Here is a 16,282-nt window from a genome sequence, read left to right as displayed (position 1 = left end):
ATCTCTGCCTGCTCTGCATCACCCCACCCTCGCTCTAGATACTGACTACTAGAGCATTGTGTACCTCCCTCCTCTGGACAGATGTCTTCCTCATCCATTGACTCCTCCTCATCCTCCTCACAAAGTGTCCCCTGCCTAGGCCTTTGTGAGGAACCACGTTGCGCAGACTGTAGAGAAGCAGATGGCATTTGTGACTCCTCATCCTCCACCTCTTCCAAAACCTCGTCCCTTAGTGCTTGCAGTGTTTTTTCAAGCAGGCAGATAAGGGGGATAGTCATGCTGACTAGTGCATCATCTGCACTCGCCATCCGCGTGGAATAATCGAAGGCACGCAAAACGTGGCAAATGTCCTTCATAGAGGCCCACTCAGTGGTGGTGAAGTGTGAACGGCGCACACTGCGACTTGTTTGCGCCTGCTGCAGCTGGTACTCCATTACTGCTGCCTGCTGCTCACACAACCTCTCCAACATATGTAACGTTGAATTCCACCTGGTGGGTAGGTCACATATGATGCGATGTTCCGGAAGACATAATCGGCGCTGCAGAGCTGCAATGCGTGATCTTGCATTGCTGGAACGCCGCAAGTGAGCGCACTCTATGCGGACCTTGTGAAGCAGTGCATCAAGATCCGGATAGTCCCTCAAAAAACTCTGCACGACCAAGTTGAGCACATGTGCCAGACATGGGATGTGAGTGAGGTTGCCTAGGCCCAGAGCTGCCACCAGATTTCGGCCATTGTCACACACTACCATGCCTGGCTGGAGATTCGCTGGCACAAACCACACGTCACTCTGCTGCTTGATGGCATTCCAGAGCTCCTGCGCTGTGTGGCTTCGATTCCCCAAAGAAATTAATTTTAATACGGCCTGTTGACGTTTGGCCACGGCTGTGCTCATATCGGTCATCATAACAGGTAACCGTTCACGGGTCGATGTGGAGGTAGACCGTGACGGCTCCTGCAGCGCTGATTCAGAGGAACTGGAGTATGAGGAGGAGTCAATGTGTACAGACTGGATTCCTGCAATCCTTGGAGTTGGCAGAACACGTACAGCGCCACTCTCAAGATCTGTACCCGGCTCCACAACATTTACCCAATGGGCAGTGAGGGAAAGGTATCGTCCCTGTCCATGCTTACTGGTCCACGCATCAGTGGTCAGGTGGACCTTGCTACTGACGGCGTTTTGTAGCGCATGTTTAATTTTTCCCTCCACATGATGTTGCAGGGCAGGGACGGCTTGCCTGCTGAAATAAAAGCGGCTGGGCACGTTGTATTGTGGGACTGCCAATGCCATAAAGTTACGGAATGTGTCAGTCTCCACCAGCCTGAATGATAGCATTTCAAGGGCCAGTAGTTTAGCAATGCCAGCATTCAGAGCCTGTGCTCGGGGGTGGTTTGCCGAGTATGGGCGCCTTTTCTCCCATGCCTGTGCTAACGATGGCTGTAGACTGGCCTGGGAGTGTGAGGATGACTGGGAAAGTGGTGCTGTGGGTGGAATTACACTGTGTCTCTGTACAACAGTGCCAGAAATTCTTCCATGGCGATCCTGTGAGGAAGCCGAACCAGCTGTGTGTGAGCTGGAGGAAGAGGCTACAACACGAGCTGAAGAGGTGGTAGGTGGCGCTGTAGGTTGGCCTAGGTCTTCAGTGTGTTTGTGTAACTCCACCACGTGCTTGGTCCGCACATGTTTCCACATATTTGTGGTATTGAGGTTGCTGACACTTTTCCCTCTTTTCACCTTCTGATTACACAGCTTGCATTTGACAAAGCAAATGTCATCTGCAACTGTGTCAAAAAAGGACCAGGCACTGCAAGTCTTGGGAGCGCCCGCTTTGGATTTTGGAAGAGCCATGCTCCTAATGGGTGCCGAAGTGGAGGCTACAGGCAACCAAGTCTGCCCCCTCCCTCTCCCTCCTTTTTGGGCCGTTCGGGGAATCTCTTCCTCAGAGCTGCTCCCACCACCTTCCTGTCCCTCACGCCATGATGGGTCAAGGACCTCATCATCTACACCACCCTCTTCAAACAACTGCTTCTCCTGGGTAGTCTCGACAGCACAGTACGCACCAGAAAGTGGCACCTGAGTCTCATCATCAGATGCGTACTGAGGTGTGCTGCTGACCATAGGCACTGGCCCACCCGCCTCTTCAGATTCAGAGAGACAAAACGGTTGCGCATCACTGCATACTACCTCTTCTTCAAATTCTCGAATTCTGCTTGGCTGACCCCCTCTTTCCAAGCCAAGAGATTCAGAGAACAGAAGTAGAGATGGCTCCTGTCCAGGGCTCTCTGACTGCCTGGGCAATTTGGCAGGTGGTGAAGAGACAGATGGGTGCTCTTCAGTGCTCAGGACCTGAGAGGATCTGGAACTAATTGAAGTCGATGCGTTAGCTGCCATCCATCCGACAACGGCTTCAATTTGGTCCTCGCGCAGCAGTGGGGTACGGCTAGCTCCTACAAAGCTGCGCATAAAGGACTGTTCCCTGGTAAAACTGGGGGATGCTGAGTCACTGGTGCCCGCAGCAGGCACAGAATCCCCACGTCCTCTCCCTGCAGGCACAGAATCCTCACGTCCTCTCCCTGCAGAAACTCCACGCCCACGCCCACGCCCACGCCCACGACCACATGCCTTACTCCCTGCCTTCTTCATCTTGGTAGACTGATAAAGATAGGCAGAAAAGTACTAAGGGCTTAGTGTGCTTATTCCTGAACAGCTGCTAACAGGTATAAGAAACACTAATTTTATAAAGTGTGGACTAGACTTTAATATGAGCTAATGTGGCCTACACAACTGTAAAGTGGAGTGTTTGGTGAACTTTATTTAGGTTTTTTTTTGTCACAAAAAGACACTGGATGTGCCTAAAGATGTAATAACGATAGTATCACAAACTTTTTGTAGCTATTACAATGTAGGAAGGTAACCTACAATGCAATAGATGAGGCTGCAAAAAATAGGCTAATACTAATCTGGCTGGGGCTGCAGGGCCCAAGGCTGCAGAAAGGCTCCTCTATCTACTCCTATATAGTATGTTTGGAATCAATTTAGCTGAATACGGATGGAACCACCACACTAATAGGAGATATCAGGAAAAATTATGAATTGGCAATAAAGGACAATGTATGAGGCAGTGACACACACTGAGTGCACTACAACCAGACGGGGTTGAAGCACACACTACAGGGTGAGCTGCACTCACACACCAGACCTTGCAGACAGCGGTGAACAGTACAGATGCAGAGCACTGTGCACTAGCGCTGCAAGACCAAAAAAATTTCTCTATCTACTCCTATATAGTGTGTTTGGAACCAATTTAGCTGAATACGGATGGAACCACCACACTAATAGGAGATATCAGGAAAAATTATGAATTGGCAAAAAAGGACAATGTATGAGGCAGTGACACACACTGAGTGCACTACAACCAGACGGGGTTGAAGCACACACTACAGGGTGAGCTGCACTCACACACCAGACCTTGCAGACAGCGGTGAACAGTACAGATGCAGAGCACTGTGCACTAGTGCTGCAAGACGGAAAAAAATGTCTCTATCTACTCCTATATAGTGTGTTTGGAACCAATTTAGCTGAATACGGATGGAACCACCACACTAATAGGAGATATCAGGAAAAATTATGAATTGGCAAAAAAGGACAATGTATGAGGCAGTGACACACACTGAGTGCACTACAACCAGACTTGGCTGAAGCACACACTACAGGGTGAGCTGCACTCACACACACAGACCTTGCAGACAGCGGTGAACAGCACAGGGAACTGTGCACTAGCACTGCAAGGCACAGTGATTTAGAAAGTAGCTTGGGTAAAGCAGTATAGAGCAAATAGGTAGCTAAAACTGTCCCTCAGAACAACAGCGTCCTATCCCTAACTGAATTCACAGCAGAGTGAGCTCAAAATGGCGGCGGTGGCTTTTATAGTGCATCATGACATCATTTCAGCAGCCAATCACAGCCATGCCATTAGATAAGATGCCTACATGCCTAACAGGATGTGCCCACACTTCTTAGGATCCTCATTGGCTGAATAAAATGAAAATGTCTCATTGCATTATGGGAACTTCCGATTCCGGTATACGATATTGCAAAAGTATCGGAATTAAGTATCGGAATTCCGATACCGCGAATATCGGCCGATACCCGATATTTCAGTATCGGAATGCTCAACACTAGTCATGAGGTTATTCTTAAAGAGATACTATAGGATAATATTTCTTAGAAAGCCCTCAAAAAAGTTTCCTACAGAAGTTAAACTTACCGACGTATAATATCCGGGCTCAGATTATGTCCCCCACTTTTTTTTTTTAAATAATTCTTTAAATGACATATAATAGGCACACTGGATGGGTTTTAGAGACAATTTTACATATGAAAAAACCCCTCTCCCTCTCTTATTTGTACAGTTATTCCTGGACAGACTATAGCCGCTTAAATTAAGTGCCCATCATGGCTCTCGTCCAGCCAGGTCTTCGTTATACTCATGATCTCATATTTTTCTTCCAAGAATATTAAATCTAATTTAACAATCTTGTTTTTGAGGCTTCTGGCATTATTGTACATGCACTCTCTGCATTTCTCTTTACCTTTTTTCTTGCTTAGTGTATTGACTGTTCTAACCCCTCCCCTATGCCACCCCCAATATCATTAATTATGCCCAGGTCACTATCTACACTATCTTCTCTTCCTGCAAAGTAATTGCTCCCCCCAGTCCATAGTTTAAACACTGCTCTAACCTTCTAGCCATTCATTCCCCCAGCCCAGCTGCATCCTCCTCATTCAGGTGCAGCCCATCCATAGCATAGAGCCAGTAGCCAGCAGAGAAGTCAGCCAAGTTCTCCAGAAGCCCCAAATCCTCCTTCCTACAAACCAATTCCTTTGCCAGTTATTCACCCTCCTAATCTTCAGTTTGTGGCACGTGATACAGGAGGTACCTTTGATGTCCTTGCCTTAAGCTTCCAACCTAATTTCCTGAAATCATTTTTTAGAGGACCTCCCACCTACCTTTAACTTTGCCATTGGTCACCATGTGCATAATGACCTCCCAGTCCTCACTAGCCCCTCCCAGTAATCAACCGAATAATTTAATGATTGTGCTTCCCAATACATTTTTTTTCATTAGTACCTATACAGTCATGCTAAAACTAAGTACACTCTCTTTGAATTCCATGATTTTACATATCAGGAGGACATAATAAAAAATTCTGGCCCTTAGAATTAGTGTTGAGCCACCCCCGTAGTGTTCGAGTTCGGTTCGGTTCATCGAACACCCGTGTGTTCGCCGAACTGTTCGTCGAACTGTTCGTCGAACACCTTCGAACACCGTTAAAACCAATGGCAGGCAAATAAAAACACATAGAAACACATAGAAAACACCTTCAAAGGTGTCCAAAAGCTGACAAACTGCTCAGAAGACACAACTAACACATGGAAAAGTGACAAGTACATATAGTCATGCGAAAACAAAAGAGGTGGAGGAGTAAAAGGAGGGGGAGACACAGATATAGGCATGTCATGCCCTTCCAAAATCCAAAAAGTGAGAAGCCGACATGGCAAGTCCGCTCCTGCCCGTGCCACCTCCGTGTCGCCGGGTTTGTGCCAGAGCCGCGGTGAACCCTGACGGCCAGCCCCCCTCTCCAAATACTGCTGCCTGTCCGCTGGTGGGTCGAGCGAGCCCCCCTGTGGTGGAGGCAGCTCTAAGCTTTTTAATTTAAATTGTCTCTCTAATTTGAATGAATACACTTTAAATCCATTTACAAGGATCTATTGGAGGACAAGTCTCATGCCAGCAGCCGCGTAATTCCAGCTCCAGTAGCGTCCACTAAAGCTGCTGCTGTTAAAAAGCTTTTATAAGGATCGAGCTCGGCTGTCCACCGCAAGGCATCCTACTGCCAGTCCCAGCCCCTATGCCTTGGGGTGCCTCCTGATGCTCTTCAATGAGTATCCCGTGGTCCCGAAGCATTTCCTTTGAAAAAATTAAGTGTCCAAACTACAGGTGGTGTAGCTTGCTTAACAGCCCGGATAATCCGCTGACTAGCAGACACTGCTACTAGGCACAAAGTATTTCCTGGGCTAGATGCAGTTAAAAATTTGTAATTAGATACTCTCGTTGGATGCTGAGAAAGCATTCCATAGAGTCTCCTGGCACGCCATATATGATTCTCTTAAAAAGCTTGGGGTAGGGGTCTAGGGGAACCTTTTATAGCCAAAATCACGGCCCTGTATCGCAATACGTCACCTAGGCTGAAAATCAATGGAACTGTAGCACCCTGAGGGCTTGGTTGCTACAGAGGTATTGCACCTCACCCAGAGGTGTGATATCTCACTCTCAGGTAAGGATGGAGTGTGGATCAGGACCCGACACCTGCATGCATTACACCACATTGCCGTGGGGCAGGGCGACCAATATGCCCCTGAGATGGGCACGACAGTCCCTGTCCCTGGCTGGAGTGGGGGGAGGGAATACTGAGGAAGGGGAACCCTGTAGTGCAGGAGCAGGGAGGAAGCAGTTCCTCAGTGCATTGAGAAGGGAGTATAAAAGGTGGGCACCATCTTAGTTCAGTCCAGAGAAGTCTGAGCAGAAGTGACAGGGAGCAGGGGCTCTGCATGAGCTCTGCTCCGGAGGTGGGCCTAGTAACAGAGGCCCAGGCCTGGAAGAGGGAGAAGGAAGGAAGAGGAGTGGAGAAGGCTCCAGGAACGAGGAACGAAGGGATCCCAGGGGTGCGGACGGGCGAGTCGCCACGGCACGCCCGAATCCACCTGCGTGGAGGGGTCAGGCCAAAGGGGGAGACCGGTCCCCGAAACTAGTGGAGGCAGGAAACGACCCTCAGCTAGAAACCGGAGACTGTGACATTTTATGTGGCGCAGCCCCTCGCTACACCCGCTAGGAAGGCACCACATAGGGTCAGGGAAACTGGCGCCAAGTTTACCAAGAGGAGGCCCGAGGCAGCAGGACAGAAGGGTTGGTAAGAAAGGCCAGACAAAGGACACACAAAGGGGGTCCTGTGAAGCGCTCCAAAGTTATCTGGGAGTTGTCTGAGCCCCTCACCTGGTGAGCACAGTATGACGTGGGCAGCCGTTACCTGCAGACGTGGTCTGGATAATAAGAACTGTGAGTAAAGGCCCTGGACTGCATCGCTGACTCCGTGTCGTTACTGCTGCTGCCCTGCACCATCACCCCCATCCTCCGCATACACTGCCCTGAGGCTATACTCCCCCTGGTGTTGTGGGTGCTACGCTCTGCTGCACCCACAACACCAGTCTCAGCGGTCTGCCCTGCAGCGGCGGTTCACTCTGACCGCAATCCACGGGTGGCGTAGTCGGACATTTAAACATCAAAACCACATAAATAGTTCCGCCACTGATTTGACCGCCCTGAGCCACGGAACTGGGTCGCCGCCACGGAGACTACAACCACCAGCATCCACCAAAAAGGGTCCGGCTCTGGGTGTCCCAAAGCCCAGGGGGTGCATCAGAACATTTTCATCACCTTTCACAATCACCAATGGGACAAGGCAGGGATGTCCTCTGTCCCCTCTCTTATACATCCTAGTGACGGAGCACCTGCTCTCATGAATTCGCCATAACCCCAATATTAGGTGGATTGAGGTGGGAGGCACCGAGTACAAGTGCTCTCTATTTGCTGATGATGTCCTAGTATATATCACTCAATCATATATATCCATCCATGCTGTTATGGCTGAAATAGATCACTTTGTTACATGGTCAAATTTTAAAATCAATGCAGCGAAGTCTGAGGCCCTCGATGTCTCCCTCCCCAAATCCATACAGGATTCCATCCAGTCCAACTTTCCCTTTGCCTGGCCCTCACAGGGTATCAAATACTTAGGAATTCCTATTCATAGAGACCTCTCCCATCTATGTTATCTTAATTTTGGGCCCTTTATTGAACAACTCCATACAGACCACGGTTGGCAAGTTAGAACTGTAAGATTCACTACGTGAACCACTGGTGTTTTGGGGAAAAGCACATGTACACTGTGTTCCAAATTATTATGCAAAAAGTGTTTAGGAGTGATAAGGGAAGAATTTGTTTGTTTGTCAGTTAAACTCATTGATGGTAATGTTTGTCAGGGCTCTTTATATCACTGTAAGCAATTGCAGACACCTGTGCTAATTAGTTTGGCAGGTGTGTCCAATGAAAGGCAAGACTACTTAAGAAGGCTGTCCCACATTATTAAGCAGCCTACATTTTCTGCCAAAATGGGAAAGAAAAAGGATGTGTCGGCTGCTGAGAAGCAACAAATTGTGGAGTGTTTAGGTCAAGGCATGACTACAATCAACATTGTGCGATGATCAGGATGAAGTGTCTTGGCAATCAAGAAGTATGTAGCTGATTCACAGTACACACGTGTGCGTGCTGATAAGGGCAAATTGAGGACTCTTTCCTACAGGCAATTACGTCAGGTTAAAAGAGCAGCGGCAAAAAAGCCTTGTCATAGCAGCAGACAAGTTTTTGAAGCTGCTGGTGACTCCAACGTCCCCCGAACAACAAGATGCAGGGTCCTTCAGAGGTTTGCAGCTGTGCATACGCCATCCTGTCGACCTCCTCTATCCACTTCACGCAAGCAGAAACGGCTCCATTGGGCCAAACATTACATGAAGACTGACTTCAAAACTGTTTTGTTCACGGATGAGTGCCGTTTAACGCTCGATGGTCCAGATAGATGGAGTGGAGGATGGCTGGTTGATGGACACCCCACGCAAACACGGCTACAGCACCAACAAGGAGGAGGTGGAGTAATGTTTTGGGCTGGAATCATGGGGAGAGAGATTGTCGGCCCCTTTAGGATCCCTGAAGGGGTAAAGATGAACTCCATATTGTATGTGGAGTTTCTCAAACAGCACTTCCTGCCATGGTTCAAGAAGAAGAACCGTGTATTAAACAGCAAGATCATTTTTATGCATGATAATGCACCATCTCATGCTGCACATAAAACATCTGCATCTCTGGCTGATATGGGCATAAAAGGGGACAAACTTATGGTGTGACCCCCATGCTCCCCTGACCTCTACCCCATTCAGAACCTTTGGAGCATCATTAAAAGGAGTGTCTATGATGGCGGGAGGCAGTTCACATCTAAGCAACAGCTCTGGGAGGGTATTCTGTCCTCATGCAAAACAATTGAAGCAGAAACCATCCAAAACCTGACAAATTCAATGGACGAGAGAGTTCAGAAGCTCCTTTCGAACAAGGGGTCCTATGTGAAAATGTAACATCACCTAGAAAAAAGTTTTGAGTTGAAAACTGTTTGATTTCAGTTTCTAATAACCTGCTAATGCTTATAATTTCAAATATGACCATTTTTTTGGTCTTTATTAAAATGAAAAGGTTGATCGAAAAGTTTGGGGGATCTAAGAGTGTGGCAACCCAGTAGTCAGGATTACTTCGAATTCTGACAATATGAGGGTCATGTTGCAGGTAGTGCAGCAAGAAGGCACTTATGTGTCTTGCGCATCTCGGAGCCCCAAAATTATTTTCCGGGCTAGATGCAGCTAAAAATTATTATTAATTTTAAATCTGGTGGAGCTTAGTATAGATGGCCTAATAGAATCAGTGCTGCACACTGCTACAAAGACCAAATTATTTTCCAGCCAAGGTACAGATAAACACGATTAGTAATTTTAAATCTGGTGGAGCTTAGTATAGATGGCCTAATAGAATCAGTGCTGCACACTGCTACAAAGCCCAAATTATTTTCCAGCCAAGATACAGATAAACATGATTAGTAATTTGAAAGCTTAAAACGGTTGGTGAGGTGATTTTAACCAATCATCAAGCTTTTACTCTCCCCAGGATGACACAGGGGTAGAAAAGTCGTTTTGGATCCATGATTTGTTCATCTTTATGAACGTGAGTCTGTCTACATTATCAGTGGAGAGCCGCGTGCGCTTATCTGTCAGCACACCACCAGCAGCGCTGAACACACATTCAGACAGAACGCTGGCTGCGGGGCATGACAAGATCTCCAAGGCGTAAGTGGCTTGCTCCGGCCATTTATCCAGATTGGAAGCCCAAAAAGAGCAAGGGTCCAGTGACACAGTCATGGCTTCAATGTTTACTTGGAGATACTCCTGCACCATCGTCTCTAGGCGTTGACTATGTGTCAGACTTCTTGTCTCCTGTGGCCTTGCAAAGGATGGGCTAAAAAAGTGGTGAAATGATTCCGCAAAATTGATGTTACCAGCAGATACTGTGGTTCTGTTACGGTTTGAGTGCTGAACACTTGACGGTCCCACGGTTGGCAAGTTGGAACTGTGAGATTCACTACGTGCACCACTGGTGTTTTGTGGAAAAGCACATGTAAGATTCTGCAACAGTCTCTGCTGATACTTCTGCATGCGTGCATCCCTTTCTATGGCAGGAATAATTTCTGCAAATTTACTTTTGTACCGGGGATCTAACAGTGTGGCAACCCAGTAGTCAGGATTATTTTTAATTCTCACAATTCGAGGGTCATGTTGCAGGTAGTGCAGCAAGAAGGCACTCATGTGTGTTGCGCATCCAGGAGCACCAAGTCCCTGTTGTGTTGGTGGCGAGGTAACAATCATGCTTCCTTCCTCTGTCCTCTCCCCCCAACCTCGCACAACAGAAATGTGATCAAGGTCTCCCTCATCTGATGAGTCTTCCATCAGTTCGTCCTCCACTTCTTCCTGGGCTCCTGCACCTTCCTCACTAGTTTGGCTGCTACCATGCGCCCTGGTAAAACCATCTCCCCCACCCTCACATGCCTGCCGCCTTGGTGCTGCCGAATGTCTGGACCTTGCAGATGTTAGCCCTTCCGCATACAACTCCTCCTCTACTTCCTCCACCTCCTCTTGTGCCACCACCTGACTCCGAATTCTGTTTAACATGTGCTCCAGCATGTAATTCACCGGAATAGTCATGCTGATAATGGCATCGTCAGCACTAAACATCTTCGTCGCCATTTCAAAACTGTGCAGAAGGGTGCATAGGTCCCTGATCTGAGACCACTCCTCCAGCGTGATTTGCCCCACCTCTGGATCTCGTTGGCCCAGGCTATACGTCAGAACATATTGCACCAGGGCTTGTCGGTGCTGCCACAGTCGCTGCAACATGTGCAGAGTTGAATTCCACCGGGTAGGCACATCGCATTTTAGCCGGTGAAGTGGCAGGCCCAACGACTTCTGTAGAGATGTAAGTCGCAGAGCTGCGGGATGCGAACGGCAGAAGTGACCACACAGCGACCGTGCCCTCTGCAGAAGGCCATCTAGTCCGGGATAGTGGGCTAAAAATTGCTGGACAACCAGGTTCAACACGTGAGCCATACAAGGTACGTGTGTGACATTGCCCCGGCGAAGGGCCGCACCCAGGTTTGCAGCATTGTCGCACACGGCCTTCCCTGGTTTCAGGTCCAGTGGAGACAACCATTCATGAAATTGGTTCTCCAGAGCTGACCACAACTCCTCAGCTGTGTGACTCACATTTCCCAGACATTTCAAAGTAAAAACCGCCTGATGACGTTGAGCCCTACTGCCAGCATAGTAAGGAGGTGTGCAGGATCCCTTCTGCGCAGTTAGAAAGCTAGTGGCATGACCAGACAGGCTTTGGCTGCAGGTGGAGGACCGAGAGGAGGTTGAGGAGGCAGAAGCAGTGGAGGAACTTTGAGATAAGGAGGATTAACGCACAACTCGTGGGGACGGCAAGACTTGGACAGCAGCCCCTTGTCCTGCTGTCACCATAGTTACCCAGTGCCCAGTCAGCGACATGTAACGCCCCTGTCCATGCCTACTCGTCCAAGTGTCTGTGGTGAAATGCACCCTGTCACACACAGAGTTTCTCAAAGAAGCGGTGATGTTGTGTGCGACATGCTGGTGGAGCGCAGGCACACCTTTCTTTGAGAAGTAGTGCCGACTGGGCATCTGGTACTGGGGCACTGCGACGGACATAAGGTCTCGAAAATCCTCTGTGTCCACCAGGCGGAAAGGCAGCATTTCTGTAGCCAAGAGCTTGCAGATGGTGAAATTCAACCTCTTAGCTTTCTCATGGCTAGGAGGAAATGGTCTTTTACTTGTCCACATCTGAGGGACCGAGGGCTGGCTATTGTGCTTAGACGGGGTTGATAAGGGTGTCCCCGGCAAACTGCCGGTCTGTGAGGAAGATGCAGGCGGACATGTTAGTTTGCCTTGATCCAAAGGTGGTGCTATCGATGTTGGACAGCGCTCAACACCAGCTGGTGTTACCACCTCCAAAGAAAATGATGACCTGCCAATCACACTGGCTGTTGCGGGTAAAGAGGTGGCAGGTCTGCGCCCCAAAACAGGTGTGACTGCTGTCCCCCCAGTCACAGAGGATGAAGAGGCCGCGGATGCACAAGATATGGCAGATGGCGGTTGGCCGGCCGGCTAGGCCGCATTGTAGCACAGTGAGCTTCCCACTGCAACTTATGCTTCATGTCCATGTGCCGGTTCATGCATGAAGTACTCAAACTATGTATTTTTTGGCCTCTACTTAGCTTTTGCTGACAAATGTTACAGATAACACGAGTTGGGTCATCTTTATCGATCTGAAAAAATGCCCAGGCTATGCAAGGCTTAGCACCCATGCGACCTGAAGAGCCACCACGACTTGTGGTGAGAGCCAGAGTTGTGTTTGAGGATGCAGTTGTTGACGTGCTTCCAGTACTACGTCTCTGTCCAGGAAGGCGCAACCTGACCTCGTCGTCACTAGCATCCTCCTCCACCTCCTCTGCTGACCTCATCTCTTGGCTGACTGTGGGTTGACAGTAAGTGGGATCTCCAACCTCATCATCATCACCCTGTGCGTTATCACACCCGTCGTCCTCAGAGCCAACCTGTTCCTGCCCTGACAAAAAACTAAAGTTGTCGCTCCAATCAGGTATTTGAGTCTCATCATCGTCTTCCTCATTGTCTCCACCAACAGGAGTTACAGTTTTGGAATGAGGGTCTACATTACGGTCAGAACCTTCTGCGACTCATAAAGATTCTGGGCATCAGTGCAGATCATTTCCTCGTCTGGATTCACAGAAGCGCTGGAGTCGACCTCTGATTCCCAGGCTATAGTATGAGTAAACAGCTCTGCAGACTCAACCATCTGTTCTACCTCATACTCAGACGGGCAGCTGGAGATTTGGGAGCTGTGAGGAAGCAAGTGCGATTGGGGTGACACCTTTGAGGACTGGAATATTTGTGATGTTGAAGTTGATGTGGAGGAGAGCCCACTTAAAGGAACACTTGATATCCGTTGAAGCACCTGCTGTTTTTGTGCCTCATCTGGAATTTGTAGCGATTGGCGTGGCCGTAAGAAAGGGATCTTATCACATTGTCCGCTAAAAGAAGTAGACATTTTAGTTTGGCTGGAAGATGGTCTTTCTTCTGCAGATGTTACTGTTGCTTTAACACCTACCCCACGGACACAACCTTTTTTCCCCTTCCCAACACGCCTATTCCCCTTTCCACCAGCAGCAGGCCTTTTTCCACTCATTTTGGTGGTTAACTAATTCACAACTCTGGAGTTGTTTGCACAAAAAAACAATGGAGGGGAACCGAGCAGAGCTGAGTGGCCAAACTGTGGTATTAGGCCAAAACTATTGGCTGGGTTAGATACAGAAAAAAATTATATTCAATTTGCAACCTGATGGAGGTCAGTATAGATGGACTAATAGAACAAGTCCCACACACAGCTTGAAGCCCAAATATTTTTTCAGAGGTAGATGCAGAAAAAAATTGTATTCAGTTGCAACCTGATGGAGGTCAGTATAGATGGATTAATAGAACAAGTCCCACACACAGCAAGAAGCCCAAATATTTTTTCAGAGGTAGATGCAGAAAAAAATTATATTCAGTTTGCAAGCTGATGGAGGTCAGTATAGATGGACTAATAGAACAAGTCCCACACACAGCTAGAAGCCCAAATATTTTTTCAGAGGTAGATGCAGAAAAAAATTATATTCAGTTTGCAACCTGATGGAGGTCAGTATAGATGGACTAATAGAACAAGTCCCACACACAGCTAGAAGCCCAAATATTTTTTCAGAGGTAGATGCAGAAAAAAAATATATTCAGTTTGCAACCTGATGGAGGTCAGTATAGATGGACTAATAGAGAAAGTCCCACACACTGCTAGAAGGCCAAATATTTTTTCAGAGCTAGATGCAGACAAAAAATTATTTTGAATTTGCAACCTGATGGAGGTCAGTATAGATGGACTTATAGAGAAAGTCCCACACACTGCTAGAAGGCCAAATATTTTTTCAGAGCTAGATGCAGACAAAAAATTATTTTGAATTTTCAACGTGATGGAGGTCAGTATAGATGGACTAATAGAACAAGTCCCACACACTGCTAGAAGGCCAAATATTTTTTCAGAGCTAGATGCAGAAAAAAATTATATTCAGTTTGCAACCTGATGGAGGTCAGTATAGATGGACTAATAGAACATGTCCCACACACTGCTAGAAGCCCAAATATTTTTTCAGAGCTAGATGCAGAAAAAAATTATATTCAATTTGCAACCTGATGGAGGTCAGTATAGATGGACTAATAGAATGATGCTATGCCCAAAAGGTTTTACTTCACTAGGTGAAGTAAAAAAATTGGTATTCAATACACAGATCGTGTAGCTTGCAACACAGATAGGCTACTCCACTGACTAACACACTCTGCAATAGGCCAAAAAGGATTAGCTTTGCTAGATTCAGCCAAATGCTGTGAAAAAAACTTGCACAGCACTGGCACAGACCTGCCTGGCAAAAACTGATAGGAACTGATGTAACCTAGTCCTGAAAAGGACTGCAATTATAATTAGTCTTTACTCCCACAACCTATCTATTTAAGAGCACAGACCTGCCTGATAAAAGTCGTAGGAAATGCTGTAACCTAGTCCTTAAAAGGACTGCAATCACAACTATTCCCTACTCCCAAGCTATCTGTAGATTTGTGCGAAAATTGGCTTGAAATTAACAAGGTATAGCGCACACAGCAACAGCGGTGCCGTCTAACACGCAGCTGCAGCAGTGATAAAATGGTGGCGACGGGGAAAATGGCTTGGTCTTATAGGGCAAGGACATGTGACATACACTGCCAATGACAGATGCCCTTGCTTGTGTGAAAAAAAGCACTTCGCTCCGTGTGTGTGCTGCTGATAGGCTGACAGATTGCACCTCCCCACTGTAAATGCGGGAAAGAGAAAAAAAAATGGAGATCTTCATTATTCCTACAGAGATCCATCCCCTGCCCCTCCCCCTGCCCCGCTGTACACTCAAACTGCGTATTAACATTAATTTTCATCATTACTGAGAAAAAATCCAGTTATGATTTTGGTGCACGAACAGTTATCGAACATAACCTCGAACAGCCGAATTTTTCTCAAATCGTTCGTGTTCGCCGAACGGCTCGAACACCGCCCAAAACAGCTCGAATTTGAAATTGGCGAACAGTTCGAGTCGAACAACGCTCATCTCTACTTAGAATGTCTTAAATTTAGGTAAATACAATCTCCAATGAACAGCAATACATGACAAATTACACCATGTCGGTATCTTTTCAACAAAAACTAAACCAAAATGCAGAAAAAGTCTATGAAAAATTAAGTGCACCCCATGAATCAATAGCTTGTAGAACCACTTTTAGCATGAATAATAATTCATGATAAAGTAATGTTTTTCTGCATTCTGGGGCAATCGCAAAACACCTTGACGTCTTTTCTTTTTCAGCATTTCTGATAAAGATTTGCTGGTATGGTTGGGACCAATGTCCTGATGCATTATACAGTTTTGGCCAAGCTTTAGCTTTTGGATAGATGACCTCACATTTGACTCTTTGGCATACGGAAGATTTCATGGTCGACACAATAATAGCAAGGTGCCCAGATCCTGTGGCTGTAAAACAAGCCAAAATTATCACCCAATGTAACAAAGGCCATTGCATTTTTCATTTGCCCAGCTTGTGTATAAACATTAGAAAGGCAGGTATCTGTCTCATAAAAGGGATATGTTTTGGACCGTTTCTAAAATTTAAAAAGCCTAAAACGTCTGATACTGCAGTGTGTTGTTAAATAGCCTATTATTTGCCATCCGTTTTCACCTAGCCAGATAAATTTAGATTTAGATTATTTGGACACTAATAAGGCTGTCTGGAGAGTGCTAGGAGACTTCCGAGTGTAATACAGCTATTTTCAAGGCAATTAAAAGCTTTGGAGTATTGAGATTTACAGTCAGTTTATTTGCAGCAAATCAAATTTTCAGGGAAAATTCTGTGAAGCTGGCAAATCC

This window comes from Phyllobates terribilis, unplaced genomic scaffold (assembly GCF_046119375.1).
Source record: "Phyllobates terribilis strain yellow unplaced genomic scaffold, ASM4611937v1 Scaffold_11__3_contigs__length_659146591, whole genome shotgun sequence".
NCBI lineage: Eukaryota > Metazoa > Chordata > Amphibia > Anura > Dendrobatidae > Phyllobates > Phyllobates terribilis.
The sequence above is the reverse complement of the archived record's forward strand: the minus strand, read 5'-3'. Positions refer to the sequence as shown.